Raw genomic sequence first — 13,731 nt, 5'->3', positions numbered from 1 at the left:
CAATATCACAAAGGAATTCTACATGTTTCTCTGTAACACATGAATGCTGCTGACAGAAACAGGTTTCCAGACAAACAAGGCCAAGAGAGAACATAAACTTGGGTATGACAGTGAGGGCTGGCTTCTTGGATGGCTTTCCCCAGGTCTATCAATTTATAAATCTTATTTGCAGTTTTATTAACTTATTCTTATGATAGTCTGTGCCCATTTTTCATTTTTTCCAGAGACCTGCAGATACCTCCCTCTCCTTGGAACAGACAAACCTTAAGCAAGGGACATTGGGATCATTTTTCCAGACCATTCCCCATGTATCAGTATGCCAGATGTCCTTATGGTCAATACAGACTGTCACACCTATTCTGACAGTCATGGCAGAGACTGAAAAGGATGCCTTGATTCTGTAACTTGTGGTACACCCAGCCAGTGTTAGGGTAACAGGTAGGCTCCTTGAGCATGGTCCAGATCTGATGACTAATTTCTCTGGTTTCCTCAGCCCTCATCACCATAAGCTATCTGAATGTGAGTGTTCAGAGTAATTATGTTTGCCTTCTAAATTTGGATAAAGTAATCAGTACAAACGGAGCCCCAGGCATACCTCTCCTATTGTAAATCAATTGAAAGGGGTCAATGGTACAAGGTATTTGTAAACGGATTGCCATCTGGGGACAAGTATACCACCCTTCCTAGTAAAAACTTCAATAATGTACTGAGACAATTCTTATTTTGGGAACTGAGACAGAACCAAACTCCAGTGCTTGAGGAAATCAAGGCTCCAGTTTAGCTGGTCAATGAGGAAGTTGCCTTGTTAAAATTCAGCTATTCCTCATTTACCAGCAATGGCCAGCAGTAACAGGTTGGTGGTCCTTGCTCTTTGACCTCATCAGAAGTCACTCTATCAAAGGTCACTTTTACTTAATTAGACAAGGGAGATTTCAACTATACTCTCTTTGCAATCAACAGACCCCAGGTCAAAGCGAATCTGACTAACCTGCTCCCTGTGCTGTCACAGCTCCCATCAGTTCATGGAGTTTATCTTACAGTCAACACTGGGGGTGTGGGGAAGATTGACAGAAGGTTGTAATCAGGGACACTGGAGGATGAGTGAAGGCAAGATCTTGTTTCTTTGTAAGCATGTCTGGACAAGATGCTATGTTATGGAAACCTAGGTGCCAACATGGGTGGGAAGGTGTCATTCTTGTGGCTTTATTATGAAAGGAAGTGAAGGGTCTAAGAAAGTCCAATTCTGTCATCCAGGTCTCCTCTCTGGGCAGCAGGGGCCAAGGCGTGGGAGGCTGGTGGAGGTGGATTCCAGAGGGATGTGCTGGCCGCAGCAAGCCAGCTGCTCATGGTGAATCCTATTCTAGCTCATGGTCATTTGTCCTGCCCTTTTGGAAAATTACCTCCAAATAACAGATCAGGCAAGAACAACTTCAACAAGCCCTATAATTTAGTTCCAAGAGGAAATTCTTCATCCATCAACTGTACAGGAGGTTAAATTAGTGCTATACCCAGTGGGTTCTGTTTGAAAATTTTGTATGAGGGTAAATCCTGCCTTAAGGAAAAGCCCCCACTAGAAAACCAATGGTGATGGCCAACCTAGTGCCTTACTGAGTTAGACCACAGCATGTGCCAGTTCGGGTACAACTTCTGAGCTATCTCTGAGAGCTGGTCCTCAACAGTGCTTTCCATTCTGTTTCCAGTAGCAAAATTTTGAGGGGATTGAAGGAATATGCTTCATTTCAGCCTGAGGTCACAGGAGTTTTCTTTACCCGGGGAAAGAATAGCCTTGCCCAGGTCAAGTTAAGATTGTAGCCAAATGGATCTTCTAAAGTAATTCTTCTGCATTGCCCTCAGTATTAAGCCAATATACAAAATAATCCAAATGCACACGATCACAGATTTGATGGTTTATTATTCCTAGGTTGATTCATTTTATCTTTGTTCCAGGGAACTGTTTACAGACTGGAGGATCCGTCCCAAGATCAGGGTTCAATTAACACGAGAAAACAGCTTAGAAACCTCCAGAAAAAGACCAAGTTGAAAGTACAACACTTTTATTTCATGCAACTCTTTATTTTATGATTTTTTTCCCTTGAATTAAGAGGTAGCAGCTTTCTTCAGTTATCACAAACATCCCCATGTCTATAATAAGCCAGTAGTTTTCTTCATGGCCAATCAACATGCTACCTCGAACAAGCTACCTTTATCCCACCATTTCCACATTCTTAAAAAGGGCTTTGCTAAAAATGGACTACATTCTCAGGCTCAAAAAGATGTTTTTCTCCTTAGAGGTTGATTCACTCCCTCCATCTAGGAATCTAAATGAAATTACAACCTTTGCTATTTTTTTCAGTGTCTAAAACCTAGCCAACCTCATTTGTATTTTCGAGCTTCTTCATGCTTTCATTTTAAAAGCTGCCACTTTCTCTGTAAGACCCCCTGCACATTGACTGAATAGTAAATGAAACATGCAGTTGGAATATATGTTAGCTGGACAGAAAATCATTTTTGAAGAAATAGAATATAGGTACCTCTATAAGAGTACAGTAAAATTTTCAAACTTAAAATTTGGCATTTATTACTAGAGTTGAATAAGATTGTGCAAATAAAATTGACTGATTTGCACATCTTTGTCAGCTTATGTCATTTTCTGTCACCAGGTGCCCCAGAAAACACACACTGTTGTTACATTTACAAATTTTAATTCACTAGATATAGTAAACAAGGACTCAGCTATTCAAATTACAGAACTCCTTGCTCTACAAAACAATTTCCTACAAAATAAATTCTTACACTCTACTAACGCCTTGGAATATCCCCACCATTAGCTTGGTAGAGTAATAAAAGTAGACTTATAGCTGTACTTTCACCCAATGTGTTTGTGTCCAATAATGTGTTGTGACTGTTCACTTAGCTTTCATAATTATATGTTATAATTTCAGTTGGGTATATGGGTGAGGAGACTCAGGAACCACTAGAAATCCTCATTACCAGAGGGAAGTAAAAATGAAGCTTGAATTTATTGGTCCCCCTCTTGGGGGCCATAATTTTGGTATTTTCCAATATGCTCTTCTATCAATGACAGTGTTAGGCCTATGCAGTAAGCCAAGGATACACACTCTTGTGCCTCACAGTTCTTCAAGTGAGAAATATCACAGCAGAGCCACTGAATGAGCTTGACTGGTATTTGTAGACACTGGGTTTCAGTCAGCTGGGGACACTGTTGAGGGAGAATGGGCTAAGAGATTAAACCTAGAGAGAACCAGTATCTTAATCCTCTGCCATCTGAACACCTCTCATTCTCAAGTTAGACATTTGTCATTGTGATAACTTTGTCCTCATTACTACCTTCTAGGAAAAAGCATATCTGCTTGCAACCCAGAAATGAAAAAAATACTAAGTATGACATCTCCAAACTGCTAAGAGAACTTGACAGATAAAAGCAAGCCCAAACTGTCCAATATCACCATTTCTTATAGTTTCATTCCACTCACAAATGATTGCTTGGAGTGCATTTTGTAATTACTGATCATGCACCGTATAGATAAAGCACTTGAGGTTTACCTTCCAGGGACTGTCATGGAGGTGTCAGCATGCCATGACACTTGCTGTCAACTCATGGTCATGAAAGGCCTTTCTCAGGATCAGAGGTGGGTGCTGAGAGTTGGATTATAGAAAATGTGAGTAGGAAAGCTGGACAAAAAAAGGGTAGAGAGACCAAACAGTCAGTACCAAGGGCAGGGAGGAGCAGTCTTCATAAAATAAAAGCATGCTGAGGTGTGTGTGTGTGTGTGTGTGTGTGTGTGTGTGTGTGTGTGTGTGTGTGTGTCTCTGAGAAAGGAGAAATGACACCAGGAAGGCAAGAAGCCTTTGGGAACCCATACATGCATACCTTGGATAGCCCTGGTGAACTATGGGCTTTTGCTAGAAAGTCAACAGTGACTTTCTCCAGGGTTCTGATTCCAGAAATGTCATGATATACTGTAGTATTTTATCAGTTCACACAAAGTAGCAGAGTGGAGCTATTTATAGGGTGAAATGATAGTGACAAAGATGAATCTTTGCAGATTTGTCAGAAAAAAAATTAAGTGTGTGTACAATTCACTTCATTTTGTGAGAGGCAATGTCCTGTTAACAAGAAGAACGCCAGCTAAGCAGGATGAACAGTCAACAATTTTTCTACATATTTTCCCTGCATATTTTGAGAAGGTTTCTACATATTCTATCCTGCCTAGTCTACTAACTGATTGCTGGCAGAAAGTTCACCACAGCACACACACAGAGTCTTCACTGAGTTCTGAGAAGCTGTTACTTCAACAGAATTACTCCTCTACAACATACTACAGAAGAATGCTATATTCACCCCAAGACAATGAAGAGTGGTGAATTATGAGGCTGTTTAAAAGTGTCTAACAACACCTTGGCAGTCTTCACAAGATAAACAATTCATCTTTCAATATGTTCCTTTAAATGATATTGTGTTAACCAGTTAGAAAACCAAAATGAGTTTCTCCTCTCCAACTGGAGACTGGCATAAGTCTCTACAGCCTATTGATGAGCTCTAGGCCTACAAGTTCCCCAATGAAGGTTCCCCTTATGTGGAATGAATCCACAGAATGACTTGGACGTGAACATGTGTTTTACAAAAGTTATAGAAGCAAGGTGTTTTGCCACCCTTTGGCCCATATGTTTACAAATATTTTATTGTTTTGTGGCCATGTGGAAAGCTCACTGGAACAGCATCACTCTATGGAAATGTAAAGTAAAATAGCAGCCTGAGACCAGCCTGGGCTACATAATTGAAAATCTGTTCTTAAAAAATAAAACCCAACAAACAAAAAACTATAAAGTAAACCACATATGTAAATTTACTTTTTCTTATACTTAGTAAAATGTAAATGACAAGTTAGTAAATTTTACATCCGACCTAAAATACCCAAATTTAATCATTTCAATATACAATCAACATAAAATTAGTTAATTCTGTATTTATATTATTTTTTCTGTATTAAACCTTTGAAATTTAATGTGTAATATGTGCCTATAGTACATTCCCAATTAGATCACTCATTTTCAAATGTTTTATAGATACATGGCTAACAGCTTCTTTTAAAAGAAATGCAGGAGAGAGAAAGGAATGGAGGGAAGGAGAGAAGGGAAAATGGCAACAGACAGCCCACGGGTACATGATAGATAGATGATAGATAGATAGATAGATAGATAGATAGATAGATAGATAGATAGATAGATAGATAGATAGATGGAGATAGACAGATAAGGGGATAGGTACTTCCAAGGCTTCCTTTTTTCTCTCAAAAGACTGAAGATGAGTAACTGAAGCCAGATTGTGAAGTGAAAACTTAAAGATTCTTTGGGAAGTCAGTTGTGTTGGAAAGTGTTTTGCTGGGGCAAACATATGAAGGAATGATTTCCTAAAGTGGACACAGCATCAATAGTTTTAAGTGAAAATAAAAGTATGGCTCCTTCTCCATTCACCGCCATGACAGGGCAGGGCCCCATATCGCAGACAGTGTCTCAGAGCCAAAGGATAAATTCACCAAGTTTTGAAAGACAAACACAACTTCTAAACTGGTTAAAAAACAAACAAACAAACAAACAAACAGGCAAACAAACAAACAAACACACTACCACCACCCCCAGCAACAACAACAAAACTCTTTAGTCCCTTTTTTATCATCTGTTTACAGGCTTATAATTCTGAGATAGAAAGAGATTTCTTTCATCCTCACACGGTCAAGAAGATATTACTTAAAAGAAGAACCTAGAAATGAGGACATGTGATTTTGTCAGCTAAAACATCCTTCGTTAGTTAGTGAATGAATGTATGAATGAATGAATACATATATAATATCTTCTACAGTGACGTGTAGACATTATTATATTACTTTCACTGTGGACATAATTTATAAGAAACTGATATTTTTAGAGATAAACTTCACCTTCTCCTACGGAGTGGTAGGAAAGGTTAGAGCCTGCCCTGTGTCTTGTGGTGAAGCATGCTCCACTCATTTAAATCTGTCTTCTGCAGTCATTCTCACATCTCTTTAAGTGGTCTTGTCAGAGTCTACTGGGAATCTGAGTAAAGACTTTCTTATGCCCGACTCCATTCCCACAAAGAAAGCTTCCAGAACAGACAAATTCATGAACCCGTTGTGATCCACGCAGACAGTCTAAAAGTGCACACTCAGAGCTTCTGGAGAATAAGACAGTATGTCTATCTCACCTTCACACACTACATAGATCTTGAATTTACTCTCAAAAATATTGATATCTCAAAGAATATTGTTAGTAAAAAAAAAAAGCAATGAAGTCAAATCCGGTCACAAGCGTGGTTTGATCTCCAACAATTTGAGTGACTATATACACTGAAATAAAAATATTCCTGAACACACACACTAAAATTAAAAATATCTCCATTCACAGTGACACTTTGGAATGTCTGAACAATAACTACTGCAAAGAATTTGTCATTGCATTGAGCATTGCTTTGAGAATGGTAGTTACATATTATGAAGATGTACGTTGGAAAGTCTTCCTCTCCGTCCTTTATTTTTTCATTACTGCCCCAGAATATCTGTGGTAGTAACAGCACTGATCACCGTCCATCAAGTTTGCCAGATCCTGTTGATTGCAAATTACAGTTCAAACCATCAATCTCTCTAAATGGTCATTCATTGTTTTCTCTTACATTCTTTCTGTTAAGCTCGTTCCCTGGCCTCATATGGAAGACCTCTGCTCATTAGAATGTTTTAACTTGGGGTTGGGGATTTAGCTCAGTGGTAGAGCGCTTGCCTAGGAAGGGCAAGGCCCTGGGTTCGGTCCCCAGCTCCGAAAAAAAGAACCAAAAAAAAAAAAAAAAGAATGTTTTAACTTACTCTGACTCAAATTGTTTCTGCTTAGAACTTGGTTGGAGGCCAGAGTCCTTAGTATATAACAAATGAAAATAATCTCCTCCAGGCTCTTGAAGTTGGTTGTAGCAGGCACAGGACAGTCTATCCCATAACCCTAGCCCTTGAGAAAGAGACACACAAGGAAGAAAGGCAAATTTAATGACTATTGGAAAGCAATCTACCAAAGGAGGTGAGGGGTATGTTTTTGAACAATGATGTTGAGCACCAATAAGATGGGGAAATGCAGAAGTGGACAGAGGAAAGCAAGCCTGAATAAGTGGAAGCAACGGAAGGGACCTCCCAGGAGACAGCACACATGCAGCACGTGCAGGAAGGCAGAATGGGGCAGGGCGTTGGGTAAGATATAGGTAAGACAAAGAGCAGTTGGAGGACACTTGCAGACAGGTGATATCGTTTTGCTGTGAGTGCTCTGCACTGTGTTTAAAATATCTGACAAGTTTAAATTATTAAATGAATTAGGTCTCTTGAAAACACAACTGAACACAGCTATTATACAGTTAAAAATAACTTAATGAACTTTATGTTGGCTTTTGAGAGCCGTAGGAAACACATATGCACGCACGCACATGAAGAGGACATTAAAATTCTTCATTTTACTCTAAACAGTCGAGGAATCATATACACTTTACTACAATGAGTAAAATTTTATTACCCCTTTTCTATTGTTTGTCTTTCAGTTTATGTCCTATTCCTCCATGTAGGCCAACATCTGGTTACGGGTCAACATCCGGTTATATACCAAGAAGGTAGACTGATATTCTGTTGTTAACGGTTTCCTACCAGATTGAAGCATTCCATCCTGCAGGGAATCTCCTTAGGTCAGAAAGTAAACAAATCGAAATAGCTTCAGGAAGTCCTTTAAACTAAACCTGAATCATTAGACACCTCCCTCCATGGGAGTAAACAGTAAAGGCTGCCTGAGAGTCCCTCACAAAACCAAGCTACAAAGACTGTCAGACAAGATCAGCTACCTGGAAGAGACTCAGAACGAGAGACTCACTTGGGAAGTTGCTGAGCTGTCTGTGGCTTTCAGACAGCTCAAGGTTCTCAGCTTTATGAATGGTCACCCATGCTGGGGGTGGGGACGTGTCTTTGTGATGCTGCTGTTTTTGAGTATTTTCTGATCCTATCCAAATAAAAGTCATAAGTTAACCACCTCTTAAAACACCATGTGCCATACATGGGCTGGACCTAGGCTTTCCCATACATATGCAGCAGGTCTGCAACTTGGTCTTTAGGTGGGTCCCAAACTGGAGCATGGACTATCCCAAAAGCTGTTAACTGTATGTGGGATATGTTCTTCTAACTGGGCTGCCTTGTCTAGCATCAGTGGAAGGAAAGCACCTAACCTCACAGAGACTTGCCAGGGTTGGGGCGTACTCAAGGAGGTCCCATCTACTCAGAGAAGAAAGGGAGGGGGGATAGGGAGGATTAAAGAAGGGGATGACTGGGAGGGGAAAGATGTAAAGTGAATAAGTAAAAAATTTAAATCAAATTTAAAAAAACAAAGAAACAAACAGAAAACCCCACTATGTCTATTTCCCTTTCCTTAGAGGCTCTCCTCCTGCCTGAGATTTATTAACTACCTGACTTCTGGGGGTTTTCTGATTTAAGCACATACACATAAATGTAAAAGCTAATACTCATATTTATGATGAACTATGCAATCTTTGTTTATTTGGGTCTGGGTAACCTCACTCACGATAATTATTTCTTCCGCTATCCACTTACCTGCAGACATCATAATTGAATTCTTTTTAATACCTGAGTAGCATTCTATTCTACTATATTGTCATTCCTTATTTGCCAGTTGATGGACATCTAGGCTGTTTCCAATTTCTGGATCTTTTGAATAGAGTAGTAGTAGACATGGATGGGAAAGTCTATTTATATGGCCCAGAGAGGTACAGTCAGACCTTGTGACAGATAGGTGTTTCAGCTTCTTAAGTAACCTCTATGCGAATTTCCATAAGGGCTGTACCAGTTTGCACTCCCACACCAGCAATGAATGATAAGTATTCATCTTTCACAGCATCCTTGACACCATTTTCTGTCATTTATTTTATTGACTTTGGCTATTCTGGCTGGTGTAAGATCAAAGTTGTGTAATTGCCTTTCCCCGACAGATAAGAATTTTGAACTTATTAGAAGAATTTCTCACCTGCTTATGAGCTATTTGAGAACTTTCTGTTTAGTTCTATACTCCATTTTTGCATTTTTGTTTTGGTGTTTGGTTTTTATTTGGTTTTACTTTGTTTTTGTTTTTGTATATTTTAGATACTAATCTTTTATCATAGGTACAAGTAGTACATGTTTTTTTTCTCATTTTATAGACCTCCATGTTGCACAAATGATGATGTCCTTTGTTCTTCAGATGCTTTTTGTGTTTATTTATTGTTGATCTTAGTATCTATGTATTGGTGTCCTGTTTATAATTTTTTTCTGTGTTAGTGGGTTCAAGCCTACTTTCTTTTCTATAAAATTAAGGGCATCTAATCTTATGTTGAGGTTTTTGATCCATTTGAAGTTGGATTTTTTCAGGCTGCTTAATATGGATTTATTTGGATTAATATGGATATTAATCTTCTACATTTAGCCATCCGTTTAGATCCTCACCATTTTTGAATATTTGGTTTATCCTCTAGTGTATATTTTTACTTCCTTGACAATAATCAGATGTGCATAGGTATGTGGATTTGGATTTTCAACTCAATTCTGTTGAAAAAAATGTATGTTTTATTGTAATACTATGTTGTTTTCTTACTATAGATCTCTAAGACAGCTTGAATTCTGGGATGTTGAATTCTTCAGTTGTTCTTCTACTGGTCATAGTTATTTTAGTATACAGTGTTTTATGTTTCTATGATTTTTTTTAATTTCTATGAAGAATTGTGCTGATGTTTTGATGGGGATTGCATGAACCTATAGTTTGCTTTTTAGCAGGATAGCCATATTTACAGTATTGATCCTACAAATTCATGAACATGGAAGATCCTCCCACCTTCTGGTATCTTCTAATTTGTTCTTCAATGTCTTACATTTCTAGACAACTCTTTTTTTATTTATTAATCACTTCACTTGATTACAATTCAAATGTTATCACCCTTCCTGGTCTTCCTTCTAAGAACTCCTCATCCTCCTTCCCTTTGCCTCTAAGAGGGTGCTCCCCACCCACCAACCCATGCTCACCAAACCCCTCTAGCATCCACATTCTCTGGCACATTAAGCTTCCACAGGACCAAGTGCTTCCCCTTTCACTGATGCCAGATGAGGAAGTCCTCTGCTATATATGTAGCTGGAGTCATGGACCTGCCAATGTCTACTCTTTGGTTAGTAGTTTAGTGCCTAAGAGCTCTGAGGGAGTCCAGTTAATTGATAATGTTGTTCTTCCTGTGGAGTTACAATGACCTTCAGTTCTTTCAGCTTTTCCCTCAACTCTTCCAATGGGTTTCCTGGGCTCAGTACAATGGTTGGCTGTGAGTATCTGCATCTGTTTTAGTCAGATGCTGGCAGAACCTCTCAGAGGACAGCCATACCAGGCTCCTGTCTGCAAGCATATCTTTGCATAAGCAATAGTATTAGTGTTTGGAGTCTGCGGATAGAATGGATCACATGGTGGGGAGGTCTCTGGATGACCTTTCCTTTAGTTACTGCTCCATTTTTGTCCCTGCATTTCGTTTAGACAAGGGCAGTTCTGGATTAAATATTTTAGATAGGTGGGTGGCCCCATCCCTCTCTTGGGAGATCTTGTCTATCTACAGGAGATGGTCTCAGATTCTATCTTCCTGCTGTTGGGTATTTCAGCTAATGCCATCCTCAGTGGGTCCTGGAAGCCTCTAGAATCTCTGGCTTCTAGGGCTTTCTAGTGGTTCCCCAAGTTCCCCACCCTCCACTGCTACATATTTCTATTCATTCCTGGCCCTCTGAACATCTCTCCTGTATCTTCCCATACTTAGCTCTGCTCCTCCTTTGGTCCTCCTCTTCCCCTCTCCCACCCAGGTTCCTCCCTCTCTCTGCCTCCAGTGATTAGTTTGTTTCCCCTTCTAAGCAGGTTTGAAGCATCCACACTTTGGCCTTCCTTCTATTAAGCTTCATATGATCTATGAGTTGCATCATGGGTTTTCTGAGCTTTAGGGAAAATATCAACTTATCAGTGAGTACATACTCTATATGTCCTTTTGAATCTGGGTTAACTCACTCAGGGTGATATTTTCTAGTCTCATCCATTTGCCTACAAAGTTTGTGAAGTTGATGTTAATAGCTGAGTAGTATTCCATTGTGTAAATGTACCACATTTTCTCTATTCTTTTGTTGTGGAACATCTGAGTTGTTTCCAGTTTCTGGCTATTATAAATAAAGCTGCTATGAACACAGTGAAGTACATGCCCTTGTTATATGTTGGAGCATCTTTTGGGTATATGCCCAGGAATCATATAACTGGGTCTTGAGGTAGAGCTATTTTCAGCTTTCTGAGGAACCACCCAATTGATTTCCAAAGTGGTTGTACCAGCTTGCAATCCTACCAACAATGGAGGAGTGTTCCTCTTTCTTGACATCCTCGCCAGCATCTGCTATTGCCTGAGTTTTTTATCTTAGCCATTCAGAATGGTGTAAGATCTCTGTGCCCTTTAGTTATCTTGGATGAGGATTTATCTCTCTTGTTGATTTTCTCAAATTACCAGCTCTTGGTTCTGTTGACTCTTTGTATAGTTCTCTTTGTTTCTAATTGGTTGATTTCAACTCTGAGAATAACTTTTTCCTGCCTTCTACTCCTCTTGGGTGTTCACTTCTTTTTGTTCTAGAGCTTCCAGATGTACTGTTATGATATTAGTGTAGGAGCTCTCAAATTTTTTAGGAAGGTACTCAGTGCTATAAATTTTCCTCTTAGCACTGCTTTCATTGTGTCCTATAAATTTGGGTATGCTGTGCCTTCATTTTCATTAAATGCTAGAAGGTCTTTAATTTCTTTCTTTATTTCTTCCCTAACCAAGTTATCATTTAGTAGAGAGTTATTCAGTTTCCATGAGTCTGTGGGCTTTCTGTTGTTTTTGTTGTTATTGAAGACCAGCCTTAGTGTGGGGTCATCTGATAGAATGCATGGGATTATTTCAGTCTTCTTGTTTCTATTGAGACTTGTTATGTGTCAGATTATGTGGTCAGTTTTAGAGAAGGTACCATGAGGTGCTGAGAAGAAGTTATTCTCTTTTGTTTTAGGGTGAAATGTTCTGTAGATATCTGTTAAATCCATTTGGTTCATAACTTCTGTTAGTTCCACTGTGTCTCTCTTTAGTTTCTGTTTCCATGATCTATCCATTGGTGAGAATGGCGTGATGAAGTCTCCCAATATTATCACGTGAAGGTCAATGTGTGTTTTGAGCTTTAGTAGTATTTACTTTACAAATGTGGGTGCCCATCCATTCAGGGTGTAGATGTTCAGAATTGAGAGTTCATCTTGATGAATTTTTCCTTTGATAAGTATGAAGAGTCCTTCCCCATCTCTTTGGATAAGTTTGGGTTGAAAGCATATTTTATTGGGCATTATAATGGCAATTCCAGCTTCTTTCTTGGGACCATTTGCTTGGAAAACTATTTTCTAGCCTTTTGGTCTAAGGTAGTGTCTGTCTTTGTCACTAATGTATATTTCCTGTATGCAACAAAATACTGGGTCCTGTTTATGTATCCAGTCTGTTCGTCTATGTCTTTTTATTGGAGAACTGAGTCCATTGGTGTTGAGAGATATTAATGACCAATGATTGATGGTTCCTGTCATTTTTTTGTTAGTGGTAGTATTATGTTTGTGTTTATTGTAAGATGATTAATTTCTTGGGGTTTTGTGGTATAGTTTCCTTCTTTGTGTTGGAATTGTCTTTCTATTATCCTCTGTAGGGCTGAATTAGTGGAAAGATGTTGTTTAAATTTGGTTTCATCATGGAAAAACTTGGTTTCTCAATGATATTCTGCGATTGAGAGTTTTTCTGGGTATAGTCGCCTGGGCTGGCATTTCTGTTCTCTTAGGATCTCCATGACATCTTTCCATGATCTTCTGACTTTTAGAGTCTCTGTTGAGAAGACTGGTGTACTTCTGATAGGTCTGCCTTTATATGTTAGACAGCATGTTTCCCATAGTGCTTTTAACATTCCTTCTTTGTTCTGTGCATTTAGTATTTTGATTATTATGTGACAGAAAGAATTTCTTTTTTGGTTGAATCAATTTGGTGTTCTGGAGGCATCTTGTACATTTATGATCAACTCTTCCTTACATTTGGAAAGTTTTCTTCTATAGTTTTGTTAAAGATGTTTCCTGGCCCTTTGCTTTGTGAGTCCTCCCCCTCCTCCTCCTCCTTGTCCTCTTTGTCCTCCTTGTCCTCGTCCTCGCCCTCCTCCTCCTCCTTCCCCTCTCTCTCTCTCTCTCTCTCTCTCTCTCTCTCTCTCTCTCTCTCTCTCTCTCTCTCTTTCCTATTCCTATTATTCTAAGGTTTGGTTTTTTTCATTGTGTCTTAAATTTCCTGGATATTTTGAGTTAGAAGCTTGTATTTTCTTTGACTGCTGTGTCAGTGTCTTCTATGGTATCTTCTATGCGTGAGACTCTCTCTTCTAACTCTGGTATTCTGTTAGTGATGCTTGCATCTGTAACTCCTGATCTCTTTTCTAGGTTTTCCATCTCCAGGGTTTCCTCCTATTGTAATTTATTTATTATTTCTATTACCATTTTTAGATCATAGGCAATTTTCTTCAGTTCCTTCACCTGTTTGATTGTATTTTCCTGTATTTCTTTAAGGGCTTTATATTATTCTTCTTT

The sequence above is a fragment of the Rattus rattus genome, chromosome 5 (assembly GCF_011064425.1).
Source record: "Rattus rattus isolate New Zealand chromosome 5, Rrattus_CSIRO_v1, whole genome shotgun sequence".
Lineage (NCBI taxonomy): Eukaryota > Metazoa > Chordata > Mammalia > Rodentia > Muridae > Rattus > Rattus rattus.
Note: the sequence above shows the minus strand (reverse complement) of the source record.